General features: G+C 37.7%; 1 protein-coding gene and 1 long non-coding RNA gene across 7 annotated transcripts in view; one reads left to right on the top strand and one right to left on the bottom strand.

The window, feature by feature from the left end:
* The window catches only part of KCNT2 (potassium sodium-activated channel subfamily T member 2), a 409,716-nt gene that overhangs the window by 176,685 nt on the left and 216,793 nt on the right, over positions 1–16,238 (top strand). The gene's annotated exons all lie outside the window — the stretch shown is intronic.
* On the bottom strand, positions 891–14,964 carry LOC127483417 (uncharacterized). Its single transcript, XR_007909595.3, has 3 exons — positions 14,798–14,964; positions 12,909–12,975; positions 891–1,078 (listed from the first exon to the last, which is right to left on the bottom strand). It is a non-coding gene; the product is annotated as an uncharacterized LOC127483417 (long non-coding RNA).

The following is a 16,238-nucleotide window of genomic DNA, read 5'->3' as shown; positions in this document are numbered from 1 at the left end:
GATAAGAACATGATGAGTAGAGTTGCGCAGCCATTTAGAGAGTAGTTCCTTAGCTCTAGAGACCATTCATACCCATTTTCATGTATCAGAGGATTTCTAGAAAAGGGGTTAAAAAATGTGTTGTGTGCCAGAATTTGATCTAAAATTTGCTGTCATTGGAGAATGTTTGACAGTAAGATTGCTGGGGTTGAGTGGATTCAGGGAGAAGCCTCAACTATTCTATTTTACATTGGAGATTAAAATATGACCCCAAAAGAACCAGATAATTGAAACATATATTGTCTTAGATATGTAACTATTGTTTATTTACAATCTTTATATTTAACTGTGTGATATTTCCTTTAAATTCCTCAACTAAAATGTTGCAAAAAATTATATTTATTTTCCAAATTGTACACATCACAGTAATAATACTTACTATTAATGGGCCCAGTTATCTTAGAGTCATTCTTAACACTTCTCTTTTACACAATACACAGTCAAGAAACACGATAAATTTTACCTCTCAAACATCCTGCATCTTTGATGTCTTTCTCAAGAACAGCATGTATTACCTATATTTTACTTGCTCTATTCCAAACCATTCATCTCATGGGAGCCAGCATCTTGGGTGAAGTACAAATATGACTATGTCACTACATATTGCATGCTTGTTAAAAAATTCCGTGTATCTTTGGATTTATATAAAAATCCTGAATTTGTTCTGTATTGCTGACACCATTAGCCTTCTATCTTCATTTTCATTTCACATCCTTGATTTTGTTTCTCTGCTCAGGAGTCTTGTTATTTTTATATAGTCATTTATTTTTAATTTTTTAATCATACTAACGTCCCTCCTCCATAGAACACTTTTTTTTTAAAGATTTTATTTATTTATTTGAGCAGTAGAGTTACAGACAGTGAGAGGAAGAGACAAAGGTCTTCCTTCCGTTGGTTCTCTCCCCAAGTGGCTGCCAACAGCCAGAGCTGTGCCGATCTGAAGCCAAGATCCAGGTGCTTCTTCCAGGTCTCCAATGCGGATGCAGGGGCCCACGCACTTGGGCCATCTTCTGCTGCTTTTCCAGGCCACAGCAGAGAGCTGGAATGGAAGAGGAGCAGCCGGGACTAGAACTGGTACCCATATGGGATGCCGGCACCACAGGTGGAGGATTAAACTACTGTGCATGGCACTGGCCTCAATAGAACACTTTTTCTTCAGAATAAAATCTGACGTTTCCTGTTTATGTTGATCATCACTTTTTTCACTTAAGATTGACCTACTTGATTAAGTTGAATTCCAGTGTGATAGGATACCATAGCACTGTGGGTGCTTTTTACATATCATCATTTTCCCTAGTACTAAGTGTTGTGTTGATACGTAATTGCTATCAATAAATAGATGAGTGGATAATACAAAACTTTGTTAAATGCATACAGTCTGCAACAGAGAAAAAAATAATATTAAAAGTACTTAATGTTGCAGCTTCAGGAGAGGAAAATCCTAAAAGTATTCCAGGGAGCTAGATGTAGTGGATTTATTTTTTTTTAAAGGAAGTTATCAATACATTCGTTTCTCAGGGTCACGGCAAAACACATGATAATCACGACAACACAATTCTCAACCATTCTCATATTAATGTGATATTAAGAAGAAGAGAACAGATTCAGTGTAGTTGATAGATACAATTCTCAGAATATAATGATATTTCCCTGACTCCATCCCCCACCCTCAGTCTCTCTCTTTTTTAGTTTTTGAGATTATTTATTTATTTATTTATTTTTTGGACAGGCAGAGTGGACAGTGAGAGAGAGAGAGAGAGAGAGAGAGAGAAAGGTCTTCCTTTTCCGTTGGTTCACCCCCCAATGGCCACTGCGGCTGGCACGCTATGGCTGGCACACCGCGCTGATCCGAAGCCAAGAGCCAGGTGCCTCTCCTGGTCTCCCATGCGGGTGCTGGGCCCAAGCACTTGGGCCATCCTCCACTGCACTCCTGGGCCACAGCAGAGAGCTGGACAGGAAGAGGAGCAACCGGGACAGAATCCGGCGTCCCACCCAGGACTAGAACCCGGTGTGCTGGCGCCGCAGGCAGAGGATTAGCCCACAGAGCTACGGCGGCACCGGCGAGATATTTTATTTTTGATTTACATTATAGTCAAAAGTATAAGGTAAAAAAGCTAGTTCAGTGGGAATATAGACAAGGCCTCAAAAAATAATTAAATGAAAAGATTTCATTCATACACAGTAAATTTTAAAATCATAGATCATTAGAATATAATATCATAGCATTATTGACCATTGGTTTGACAAATATAAAACAAGGTTTGACAAAATTATATTTACAGCAATACTGATATACACAGGCATTTCTCTCTTTTGATTTTTTTCTGTTTTAATTTTAGTTCTCGCATATATGGGAGTATATGAGGTGTTAATCTTTCTGTGTTCAGCTTTATTTTACTCTATCTGATGTTCTCCAATTGCATTCATTTTAATGAATATGGTGGAATGTCTTGCTTTATAGCTGAAAATAATCCATTGTATGTATGCATGTATATAAAAATATAACATGTTTTCTTTATCCATTCATCTCATGATGAGTACCTTGTTGATTCCATAATTTGGCTATTGTGAACTGTGCTGCTATAAACATGGTGGAGGTATCTCTTTGATGCAACATGTTCATGTCTTAGGTAAATACCCAGTAGTGGGAATGCTGAACTATATGGCAAGTCCATTTCTAAATTTTTAAGAAACTATCATACTGTTTTCCACAGTGACTGAACAAATTTAATTCCTACCAGCAGTGTAGAATTTCTGTTTTTCCACCACCTTACCAGCATTTGTACTTTCTGTATTTTAGATAATAGCCATTATGACAGAGGCAAGATGACATCTCCTTGTGGTTTTGATTTGCATTTCCCTGATGGTTAGTGATGTTGAGGATTTTTTTTTCATATAATTGTTAACCATTTGTGTTTCTTTTGAGAACTGTCTTTGAGATCCTTTGCCATTTCAGAATTGGATTGGTTGTTTTTGTTGTTGTTGTTGAATTTTTTGAGTTGCTGGTATATTCTGGTTATTAATCTTTTGTTTTTTTTTTTTAACTTTTATTTAATGAATATAAATTTCCAAAGTACAGAATATTGATTACAATGGCTTCCCCCCCATAACGTCCCTCCAACCCGCAACCCTCCCCTTATCCACTCCCTCTCCCCTTCCATTCATATCAAGATTCATTTTCGATTCTCTTTATATACAGAAGATCTGTTTAGCATACATTAAGTAAAGATTTCAACAGTTTGCTCCCACACAGAAACCTGTTTCTCACAGTGTCCATTTCACTTCAACAAGTTTCCCCTTTGGTGCTCAGTTAGTTGTCGCCAATCAGGGAGAACATATGATATTTGTCCCTTTGGGACTGGCTTAATTCACTCAGCATGATGTTTTCCAAATTCCTCCATCTTGTTGCAAATGACTGGGTTTCATTGTTTTTGACTGCTGTATAGTATTCTATAGAGTACATGTCCCATAATTTCTTTATCCAGTCTACGGTTGATGGGCATTTGGGTTGGTTCCAGGTCTTAGCTATTGTGAATTGAGCTGCAATAAACATTAATGTGCAGACAGCTTGTTTGTTTGTCAATTTAATTTCCTTTGGGTAAATTCCAAGGAGTGGGATGGCTGGGTTGAATGGTAGGGTTATATTCAGGTTTCTGAGGAATCTCCAAACTGACTTCCATAGTGGCTTAACCAGTTTGCATTCCCACCAACAGTGGGTTAGTGTCCCTTTTTGCCCACATCCTCTCCAGCATCTATTGTTGGTAGATTTCTGAATGTGAGCCATTCTAACTGGGGTGAGGTGGAACCTCATTGTGGTTTTGATTTGCATTTCCCTGATTGCTAGTGATCTTGAACATTTTTTCATGTGTCTGTTGGCCATTTGGATTTCCTCTTTTGAAAAATGTCTATTGAGGTCCTTGGCCCATCTCTTAAGTGGATTGTTTGTTTTGATCTTGTGGAGTTTCTTTTATTTATTTTTTTATTTTTATTTTTTATTTAATAAATGTGAATTTACAAAGAGCAACTTTTGCATTGCTGTGGCTCCTCCCACCCCCAACCTCCTTCCCTTCTGAAGAAGTCATTACTCTACAATAGTGTCTTAAAGTGTTTCTTCTACATTTTCTAACAGCAACTTCATAGCCTCCAGTCTTAAATTTAGATTCTTGATCCATTTTGAATTGATGTTTGTATATGGTGAGAGGTATTGCTCTAATTTCATTCATATATGTGTATATATATATATATATAATCTCCAGTTTGCCAGCACCATTAATTTAAGAGATTATCTTTTCTCCAATGTATTGCTTGTGTGATTTTGTCAAAAATCAGTTGGCTGTATGTACATGGATTAATTTCTGGGCTCTCTGTTCTTTTCCATTGTTCTGTGTTTTACTTTTTATGCCAGTACAATGCTATTTTAATTGCAATAGCTTTGTAGTCAGATAATGGGATAACTCCAGCTTGATTTTTTTTTTTCCTTTTGTACTCAGGATCACTTTGGCTATTTCTGGCTATTATTTTGTGATTTCATATGAATTTTAGGATTGTTTTTTCTAATTCTGTAAAGAATGTCAGATAGGAGTTGCATTGAATCTGTAGAATCCTTTAAGTAGTATAGACATTTTAATGATGTTGATTCTTCCAATCCATGACCAAGGAATATCTTTCAGGTTCTTTTGTGTGTGTGTGTGTGTTTGTGTCCTTACTGGTTTCTTTTATCTATGCTTTATAATTTTCATTATAGAGATCTTTAAATGCTTTGGTTAAATTGATTCCTAAATAACTTTTTGATGGGAGTGTTTAGGTTTTTTCCTTTTACAATAATATGTCTTCCACAAACAGATTTTGACTTCCTAATTTCCAATTTTGATGTCCTATATTTCTTTCTGCTTTATTGTTCTTGCTAATACTTCATGTACTATATTGAGTAGAAGTAGTGAAAGTGAATCTCTTGGCCGGTGCCCCGGCTCACTTGGCTAATCCTCTGCCTGCGGCGCAGGCACCCCGGGTTCTAGTCCCATTTGGGGTGCCGGATTCTGTCCTGGTTGCACCTCTTCCAGTCCAGCTCTCTGCTGTGGCCTGGGAGTGCAGTGGAGGATGGCCCAAGTGCTTGGGCCATGCACCTGCATGGGAGACCAGGAGGAAGCACCTGGCTCCTGGCTTCAGAACGGCACAGCGTGCAGGCTGCAGTGTGTCGGCCATAGCGGCCATTTGGGGAGTGAGCCAACGGAAGGAAGACCTTTCTCTCTGTCTCTCTCTCTCTCTCTCACTGTCTAACTCTGCCTGTCAAAAAAAAAAAAAAAAAAAAGTGATTATCTTTGTCTTGTTCTAGACCTTAGGGGCAATGCTTTCAGCTTTTCCCTGCTCACAATGATATTAGTTGTTGGTTTGCCATTTGTAGCCTTTATAATATAGAGGTATGTTCCTTCTATTCCTAGTTTGTGGATGGTTTTTATCATGAAGGAATGTTGAATGTTTTTTCCCTTTTGTTGTCCTGCTATTAAATATTTTTGTTATTTTTTAAATTAATATAAAGAGAACAGATGTCATGTATCTCATAGATAAAATTCTAACAACATAGCCATACTTCCCTTCCTTTCTCCCACCCTCCCTGCTCCTTCCTCCTTTCTTTCAGAATATTGAATCTTATCAAATCTTCCTCTGCATCTATCGAGATGACCATATGGCTTTTGTTCTCTGTTCTGTTGATGTGATTTATGACACTGCCTTATTTATCGATGCTGAACCACTCTTGCATCTCTGGTATAAGTCCCACTTGATTGTGATGTAAGGTCTTTGTGATTGGTTTTGGAATCAGTTTGCTAGTATTTTGTTGAGAATTTTTCTATGTTCATCAAGGATATAGGTCTGCAGTTTTTTTTTCCTGTGTGTCTGTTCAGTTTTGGTATCAGAGTGTTGCTGGCCTCATAGGAAGAGTTTGATAGAGTTCTGTCCTGTTCAATATTTTACTATTGTTTGAAAAGTACTGGAGTTTGTTCTTTAAATATTTTGTAGAATTCAATAGTAAAGTTGTCAGGTTATTGACTTTTCCTTGGTAAGTGTCGCTCCCCATCTTCGTGGAGGAACGACACAGGACCCTGCGCTGTTCTTTCGTCTGCTCGGCCCTCCCCGGGTTTGCTGCTGGTTCTTCCCGGGTTGGCTACCGTCCCTTCCACCTCCGTGGAAGGGTGGTTCCCCCTGCCACATTCCCCACTTCCGCGGGGGAGCAGCACACCGCTGGCCGGCTCTCTCGGGGGCTGCACAGGTGTTCCCCTTAGATGTTCCTGGTGCATGCTGTCTCTCTCCTCCCTTATAGTCCTCTTCCGCCAATCCCAACTCGGCTGCCCACACGCTGAGCACGCTGCTCTCCTCCAATCAGGAGTAGGTCCTACAGTTTATTGGTTGAACTGGAGGCAGCTGCGTAGAAGCTGTTTTCTCCTCTCCCAGCGCCATATTGTGGGAGAGCAGATGCATAGAATAAGTCTTAATTCCAGTAACTCAGTCCAGTCCGGGTTGCTCCCCACAGTAAGGACTTTCTTTTAAAAAATTTTTTGTTTACTTGAAAGTCAGTGTTATAAAGACAGGAAGAGATATACACACACACTCACACACACACACAGTTCTTCCATCCCCCAATTCACTCCCCAGATGTCTGCAATGGCCAGGGCTGGGCCTGGAGCCTCATCCGGGTCTCTAATGTGGTTGGCAAGGGTCTAGTCCAAAACTTGAGCTATCTTCTGCTGCCTTTCTCAGGCCATTAACAGGAGATGGATGGGAATTGGAGTAGTTGGAACATAAACTGGTGCCCATTTGGAATGCCAGCATCACAGGTGGGCAGCTTTACCTGCTACGCCACAACGCTGTTCCCTGTAGAAGTCTTAATTATTGCTTCAATCCTTCAATCTCATTTCTTGTCATGGGCCACTTTAGATTTTCTGTATCTTCTTGATTTAATCTTTGTAAACTATGTTTCCAGGAATTCATCCATTTCTTCTAGGTTTTTGTTTGTTTGTACATAGTAGTATCTTATTTTTTATATTTCACTGATGTCAGTTATAATGTCTCCTTTTTCATGTCTAATTTTACTTATTTGAGGTTTTTTCTTTAATTTGTTAATGTGGGCAAAACTTTGTCTGTTTTATCATTTCAAAAAACCAGCTTTTTAAAAATGTTTTAATTTTTTTGTTTCAATTTCTTTAATTTCTGTTCTGATCTTACTGTTTCTTACCTCCTGATTTTGAGGTTTAGTTGTTTTTTTTTCTCTAGAGATGCATCATTTAATCATTTATTTGAGATATCTTTTTTTTTTTTTTTTTTTTGGACTGGCAGAGTGGACAATGAGAGAGAGAGAGAGAGAGAGAGACAGAGAGACAGGTCTTCCTTTGCCATTGGTTCACCCTCCAATGGCCGCCGCGGCTGGCGTGCCCCGCTGATCTGATGGCAGGAGCCAGGTGCTTTTCCTGGTCTCCCATGGGGTGCAGGGCCCAAGTACTCGGGCCATCCTCCACTGTACTCCCTGGCCAGAGCAGAGAGCTGGCCTGGAAGAGGGGCAACCAGGACAGAATCCGGCACCCTGACCGGGACTAGAACCCGGTGTGCCGGCGCCGCAAGGTGGAGGATTAGCCTAGTGAGCCGCGGCACCGGCCGAGACATTTCTTTTTTTAATGTAAACACTTAATGCAATAAATTTCCCTCTTAATACTGCTTTTGCTATATCCTACAGGTTGTGGGACATGTTATATTTTCATTTTCCTTTATTTCTTTTTTTTAAAGATTTATTTATTTATTTGAAAGTCAGAGTTACACAGAGAGAGAAGGAGAGGCAGAGAGAGAGATAGGCCTTCCATCTGCTGAGTCACTCCCCAATTGGTCCCAACAACTAGAGCTGTGCCAATCCAAAGCCAGGAGCCAGGAGTTTGTTCTGGGTCTCCCATGTGGGTGCAGGGTCCAAGGACTTGGACCATCCTTTACTGCTTCCATTGGCCACAGCAGAGAACTGGATCAGAAGTGGAGCAGCTGGGAGTTGAACAGGCACCCATATGCGATGCTGGCACTACAGGCGGTGGCCTTACCTGCTATGCCACAGTGCCAATCCCCATTTTCCTTTATTTCAAGGAAGTTGTTGATTTCTTTTCTAATGTCTCCATTGGCCATTCAGTAGCATGTTTTTTATTTCCATGTGTTTGTGAATGTTTTCTTGTTCTTGTTGATTTCTAGTTTTGTTTCTTTGTGGTCTGAGAAGATATATGGTGTGATTTCAGTCTTTTAAAACTGAGACTTTATTTGTGGCATAATATATGATTATAAAATAAACTGAAAGTATTTAAATGTAAAAATTAAAGAATAAGAACGAACAAGGAGGGAGTGTGGGAATATGGGTAGGAGGGAGGACTTTCTGGGAAGTATCACTATGCTCCTAAATCTCTGTATATGAAATACATGAAATTTGTTCACCTTATATAATTTAAAAAAAATAAAAATATGGTATAGCCTAGAGAATTTTCCATGTGCTAATGAGAACAATATCATATTCTATAGATCTTGGATGAAATTATCTGTTGGTATCTGTTAAGTCCATTTGCCCAATTCTGTGGTACAACTCTAATGTATCTTTGTTGATTTTCTATCCGATGATGAGAGTGTGGAATTAAAGTCAGCCACTATTATTGCTTGGAGTCTATCTCTCCCCTTAGGTCTATTAATATTTGCTGTATATATCTGAGTAATATTTTATTGGATATATATATTTATGATCATTATATCCTATCAAAATATAATGTCCTTCTTTGTCTCTGTTTACAGTTTTTTTTAATTGAAATCTGCTTTATCTGATGTGAATATATCTGTGTCTGGTCATTTTTCATTTACATTTCCTGGCATATCATTCTGTAGTCCTTCACTTTCAATATGTGTCTATCTTTATTTGTGAAGTGAGTTTCTTAAAGATATCATATAGAGGGGTCTTGCTATTTTATCCAGTCAGCTTACCTAAATATTTTGGCTGAGGAATTTAATCCATTTACATTCAGTATTAGTACTGACAATTACTGGACCTGTCCTTTTGTTGATTGGTTACTAATTATACCTGTTCTGTTAGTGAATTTGATAGTGTCACAGGTTTTCATAATGTTTACTGCCAATGCACCCTTCAGAATTTCTTGTAGGGCTGGTTTGGTGGTCAGTTCTTTCCGTTTTTGCTTATCCAGGGTATATATTATTTCTCCTAAGCTTCTAAAGTATAGCTTTGCTAGATATAATGTTTTGGTTGATTTTTCTTTTAAGTTTTTGAATGTGTCATTCCACTCTCTTCTTGCTTACAGGGCTTCTGCTGAGAAGTCTGCTGTCATTCTAATTGGTTTTCCTGTATATGTATCTTGACACTTTTCTTTTACTTTATTTAGAATTGTTGCCTTTTCCTTAAATTTTGACAATTTGACTATAGTATAGCTTGGAGAAGATCTTTTTTGGCTGAGTGTGCTTGAGGTCCTTTTCAGCTTTCTATATCTGAATTTCTATAGCTTTAAATACTTGGGAAATTTCAAACTATTATTTAATTTAAAAGATTCTCCATGCCTTTTCCCTTCTCTTTTCCTTATAATAATATTATGAAATTCGTATTTCACCTTCATTCACAATTTAATACTTTATCCCTTTTAGTATTTTTTTTTTGTTCTACTTAATACTATTGGTTGAACTCTGTAATTAGCACACAATTATTCTTAGGTGTTTAAAGTTAACTGCAAAGTGAACTCTGTTAAATATAAGAGTGGGAATAAGAGACGGAGGAGATGTATAATTTGGAACATGCTCAACCTGACTTGCCCCAAAATTTTGAGTTAGAAATGTGCCAGGGGATTCCAATATATTCCATCAAGGTGGCATGTATCAGTGCCATCTCACTAGTCCAAGTGATCAATTTCAGGTCACGGTAGATCATAATGATAGGTCTAAGAGTGAAAGGGATCACATAAACAAGACTAGTGTCTGCTAATACTAACTGATAGAATAAAAAAAGGAGAGAACTATCAAACATGGGAAGTGGGATACAAAGCAGACTCATAGAATGGCAGATGTCCTAAACAGCACTCTGGTCTCAGAATCAGCCCTTAAGGCATTCTGATATGGCTGAAGAGCCCATGAGAGTATTTTAGGCATGGAAAGCCAAAACACTCTGTCTTTAAAAAAAAAAAAAAAGAAGAAGAAGAAAAGAACTAAATGAAAGATCTCTTCGAGTGAGATCCCAGTGAAAAGAATGGGCCATCAAAGAAGGAGGTAGCTTTCTCTGAAGGGAGGAGAGAACTTCCACTTTGACTATGACCCTGTCGAAATAAGATCAAAGTCAGCGAGCTCAGGAGGCTTCCATGGCCTTGGCAACTCATGACTAGAGCCTGGGTTGATTGCTGACGTCTTAAACAAGTGTGTCAATTTGTTAAGTCAACAACAGGAGTCACTGTGCACTTACTCCTCATGTACGATCTCTGTCCTTAATGTGTAGTTCAATGTGAGTTAATGCTATGACTAGTGCTCAAACAGTATTTTTCACTTTGTGTTCTGTGTGGGGGCAAACAGATGAAATCTTTACTTAATATATACTAAATTGAACTTCTGTATATAAAGAGAATTGAAAATGAATCTTGATGTGAATGGAATGGGAGAGGGAGCGGGAGATGGGAGGGTTGCGGGTGGGAGGGAAGTTAGGGGGGGTAAAAGCCATTGTAATCCTCAAACTGTACTTTGGAAATTTATATTTACTAAATAAAAGTTAAAAAAATAATAATATGAAATTCGATCACTTAATGGTATCTCTTATTTTGCATTGACTTTTTCATTCTTTTAAATTCCTTTCTCTTTATTTTTGTCTCATTGGATTATTTCAGAAGTCTTATCTTCTAGATCATAATTATTTTCCTCCATTTGATTTATTCTGCTGTAAACCTCTCAGTTGTGCTTTTTATTTCACTGATTGGAAATATAATTGGAAATATAATTTCTATTTGATTCTTCTTAGTGATCTGTAACTCCTTAGTAAATTTTTCATTCCTGTCACTCATTGATTTCCTCATTTCTTTAAGCTGTCTGTATTCTTTTGCATCACGTTGCGTTTCTTTACACTCATTATTGTGAATTCTATTTATGATACTTAATAGGTTTCCTTCAGATCAGGTTCCAATTCTAGAGAACTGTTGTGTTCTTTTGGTGGTTTCATGCTGCTTTTCTTCATATATCCTGTGTGCCCATGTTGGCATCTGTATATCTGGTATAATCATCCCTGACTCTTTATTTAGTAGGGTTTGTTGGAGAAGAGAGTTTGCTTGTTCCTTAGCTTTGGTTCTAGGTGAGTCTAGAAGCCTCTAACTGATTTATTTTGCTTTAATCAGTGTCAGCTGTGTTTAAGTGACAGCGTGGTCTAGTCTACTAGAGGTGGAAGTACGATTTCGAGGGGAATGTGAACCTCCTAGTGTGTATCTTCAGTCACACTGGGGATTGTGACTGCCAGTTCCTTGTTCCTATTGCTGATGGAGTAAACAGGGGCATCCTTTGGTCCCGTTGACAAGCCTGAGTGATTCTGGGGCTTGTGACATCCATAGCTATGGTCGTAGGACTATGTGATGTGGATGAGACCTTCTCAGGTCTCTCCAGGAGAGTGCAACTGGTGCTGAGGCATATAACACAAAAAGGGATGTGACCCGAACCCTGATGCAGTCCTACAGGGTGACTACACAGTGTACAGGAGATTTACACTGGAAAGTATGTATCCGGAGAAGTGGGGTGCAGGCTGGTCCTTCCCTAGGTCCACTGAGTACATTACAGCATGTTTTTGGAAATTAGTACTGATTTTTAAAGTCTTGGTGTTGCAGGGTACTGCAGGTTTATTACCCGGATCTCCCAGAGTCAGAACCAGGTGTTGTAGATAGTGGTAGCCACCTGTCTGAAGCAAAGTGATTTAGATAAAGCACTCCACATACTTTGAGTTAGTAGGAATCTCTCTAAAGATTATAATACCAGCATCAACTGTCCCAGTTCTGCAATGCACAGATGAAACTGCCCCCAGTTTTCACTAGGCATGCGAGGGTGTTGCTGGGTTTGTTCCCAGGGCTTCCCATGCCGTGTGCAAGGAGGTTTGGAAGGAACTTCCTCAGGTTGGGTCCAGATTTTTTATGGGCTGTTACTGGTGCTAGTCCCAAAAAGCTGAGAGGAACTCTCTGCATCACATAGAGTGAGTGATTACAGTTCTGGGGTTTATGCCTAGAACTCCCACAGTTGCAGGCTGCAGGTGGTAAGTTTTCTGCTCCAAAAGTTGCCCTAATGCTGAATGTGATGGCTTCTGGTAGTAGTGGAACAGAGATCTCCTGCATGGCTTTTACAATCAACTGATTTTCACAATTTGCAGAGGTGAGAGAGGCAATGTGGTTTCTCTTCCCAAAGCCAAGAAGTCACTCAGATACCACTCAACTCCCCTGGTTGCAGCCTCAGCTAAAGCTGTTACTGGCATGGCATACAGCACCTTCTTCCTACCTTGACCTGGGAGGATTGCAGCTCCCAGCTGGCAGCAGGTGTGCCATGCAGCTGGCCTAAACAGTGCCTCCACCGTCTTTCCTCACTGTTCTATGGAGATTTTGTTCTGCTCTGTCACTTTTCCACTGAAAATTTCTGACAGGCAGTCCCCTGGAAACATGGTCCTTCCCTTTTATTCTTTTGAATCCTATTGTGGCTGAAGTCAGTCTGGTGTCTCACTTTCAGCCATCTTGGATCTCCTCAGTATTCATTGAGTAACAGGAATATAAAGTGATCATATCTGACATTGCCTTTAGTGCCTGTCTTATTATGTTACTTAGTTTTAAAATATGAGAATAATGAGATTAGTTTACCTGTTGGTAACAGGACAAAATCCATATCTTTTCCAATAAGGGTTGAATTGTTCCACATTGGAATCTCCTGGAATAGAAGTTTCAAGAAGAACATGATCATGATTTTAATTGGTTATCAACCATATCATGTAATTGCCTTTGACTGTAGCGGTTTTGTCTCTTGGTCTGGTTTAATCAATTTAATCAGCTCCCTTATCCCATTATCTTGTTTCTTGATTTGTCTACTTCCTTTTCAAATCACAGTAGGAAATACATTTTACACTGAAACATGATACATTTTTCTTAATAGATGTTTGTGAATGGATATGAATCCATGCTTGGAGTACCATATATCCAAAGAAACCCAAACAAAACACTACAAGATGAAAAGCTCCATTCTTTCCTACCATGAAAAAACAACAAAATCCTGTACTATTTGCTTACTTTGTAAGAGTAATGACTCACAGGCTGATGAGTCAATGAAAAATGTACAGACTGTTCAGCGATGCTTTTAGTTTATGTAAATCACTAGTAGTAAATGTAGCACATTCTATTTCATATAATTTTATTAAAAAGACTATATTCTATAGGACCAACAGTGGCTGGTGTGGATTCCACTGAAGTATTTAATGTAAGAAAGAACACAACACTCTGTTAAAATTGATGTAGCATTAGACCATATCTATCATATCCTGGAATGTATAAGAGTTACTCTAGGTATATATTAATGAGATATGAAATCAAAAGGGTTGTATCTTACAGGACAAATACAACATGTCCAAAACTGGAATATTTCTTACTCCCTCCACCTGAAAATTTTCTCATTTTCCTTAGTGTATGTGCTATTACTTAGTACCTTTATCATTGGATATTCATAGATCATACTGGAAAAAAACGACTATAGGTTGAAAAGCAAGCAAGCGTTTTACTTCTCAAGAGCTCTGTTTGTTTCATATGGTTCTAGATGTATATGCAATTTCTTATCTACATTAACTGTGGAATTTTAAAAGTTGTGAAATTCTTAAGGGCGTTTCTATATTTTTCTGGTATATAGTGGTAATGATCAAATTCTAAGTGGGTATAAGGAGATGTTTGACTAGTTGGCATTTTGTTCTCTATTCTGCATAATTTAAATGCACATTTACTTTAATTTTAGAAAAAAAAGCCAGAAAAATATACTATATAGTAGTAAAGGATTCTGTGATGTGTCAGTGTTTTTGAAAATAGACATAAATTAACACAAGTGGACATTAATATAAAGCTAAACTTTAGTAAGGCAAATTCCTTTGGGGGTTAGAATTGAAAGTCCAATTTGAGCACCCTATCATAAGTATTGACAATCATTATCCAAAAAATACATGCATGTCAGAAATTTTCTGCTTCTTTATTAAGAAGCTTAAAACTTTGAAAATAAGTGCATTTTATCTCCATAAAATATGAAATACATAAATCAAATAAGAGAATATAACTGTATAAGTGTAAATAGTGAGTACAAGTACATGTGTAAAGTAAAATTTAAGCAGAAAATACTATGGATTTTTTAACATTACTATTTTAGCATTTAAGTTTTAAAATATTACAATAGAATGATATGCTTATTCATTTTATAGATTGTAGTGAGTGAACTATATAAATGCATACATGTAGTGCATACAGATATACTGCATTTTATAAAATTACAAACGAAACTCATTTATTAAGTAATCTCTGGGATAAATAATCCTTTAAAACAAGTCACCAGCCCTATGTTGACACTTTCGCCCAGAAATATTGGTTAATCTCCCTCCTCTACCCTCCCTTAGTACTTTACAAAGAATTACTTGTCAGTTTCTGTAAATGATGTCAGGATCTCTCCAAGGTCACCTAATCTCAGCATGACTCTTCCAAACAGGTAAATATTATGGGTTTACCTTACAGGTTGCCTAACTCTTCTGTTTGGAGCTTTTCATGATCACCCATGTTTCCACGCCCTTAGCAGTCAGGATTTCAGGATTGAGAAAGGACTAGAAGAGATCACAGCTACTCATTAATACATGGGTGATTTTCTGACAGAGGTAATCCTGTTAGCAAATCCAGGGGGAAGAGGAATAGACACTTTGTTTTCTCATCAACACTTTCCCCCTATAATCTCTGATCCTATTTTAATGGTAGCATTTATTTTTTGTCAAACAGAAAACAAAGCCTTTTGTAATGTTATTGTAAATATGTAAGTGTCTGATCCTTGCATTTAATTCATTTTTATGCTTCTGTTTCTCTCCTGCTGATCTGGAAATAAATAACAAAATTATTATTGAATTTTTGCACACTATATGCCAGACATTTCATGGAGCATTAGCTCCTTTAATTCTTATAGCAGCCAATAAAGCAGACAGTGTTATGATTTTACTTTTCAGTTGAAGAACAAGGGGTTTAAAAAGCTTAAATAATTTACCTAGTTTATCATTAAACAAAAGTAAAAAAAGTATTATTAACTTAATGCTACTATAAGTGAAGGTCATAATCATTCCCATTAGAATATCAAGATTATTTCATGAAGACTAGGGTGAAAGAGCTTTCCTTTATTTATATGTATGTTTTTTTTTAACTTTTATTTAATGAATATAGATTTCCAAAGTACAGCTTATGGAGTACATTGGCTTCCCCCACCCCCCCATGACTTCCCTCCCACCCGCAACCCTCCCCTTTCCCGCTCTCTCTCCCCTTCCATTCATATCACAATTCATTTTCAATTTTCTATATATACAGAAGATCAGTTTAGTATACATTAAGTAAAGAATTCAACAGTTTGCACCCACATAGAAACACAAAGTGAAATATACTGTTAGAGTACTCCTTATAGCATGAAATCTCAATGTGCAGCACAGTAAGGACAGAGATCCTACATGAGGAGTAAGTGCACAGTGACTCCTGTTGTTGACTTTACCAATTGACACTCCTGTCTATGGCATCAGTAATCTCCCTATGCTCCAGTCATGAGTTTCCAAGGCTACGGAAGCCTTTTGAGTTCTCCGACTCTTATCTTATTTAGACAAGGTCATAGTCAAAGTGGAAGTTCTCTCTTCCCTTCAGAGAAAGCTACCTCCTTCTTTGAAGACCTGTTCTTTCCACTGGGATCTCACTATATGTATGGTTAACACCCAGTATAATTCTTGGAACTGGCAAACCATCAATAAATTTATTTATATATATAAATGTGACTATTAAAATATTAATAGGCTTCTTCCATTTTGAAATACTTAAGTTATAATTTAAAACACTCACTTTATATAAATCTATTTATTTAAAATTTATAAATAGTTTTGAAAGAGAAATTAAAAGGAAATGATGCATTTTCGATTTCAATTTCAAAAT

The sequence above is a fragment of the Oryctolagus cuniculus genome, chromosome 13 (genome assembly GCF_051225735.1).
Source record: "Oryctolagus cuniculus isolate XC-2025 breed Fujian yellow rabbit chromosome 13, ASM5122573v1, whole genome shotgun sequence".
In the NCBI taxonomy this organism is placed as follows: Eukaryota; Metazoa; Chordata; class Mammalia; order Lagomorpha; family Leporidae; genus Oryctolagus; species Oryctolagus cuniculus.
This window is presented reverse-complemented; position numbering and strand designations above follow the sequence as displayed.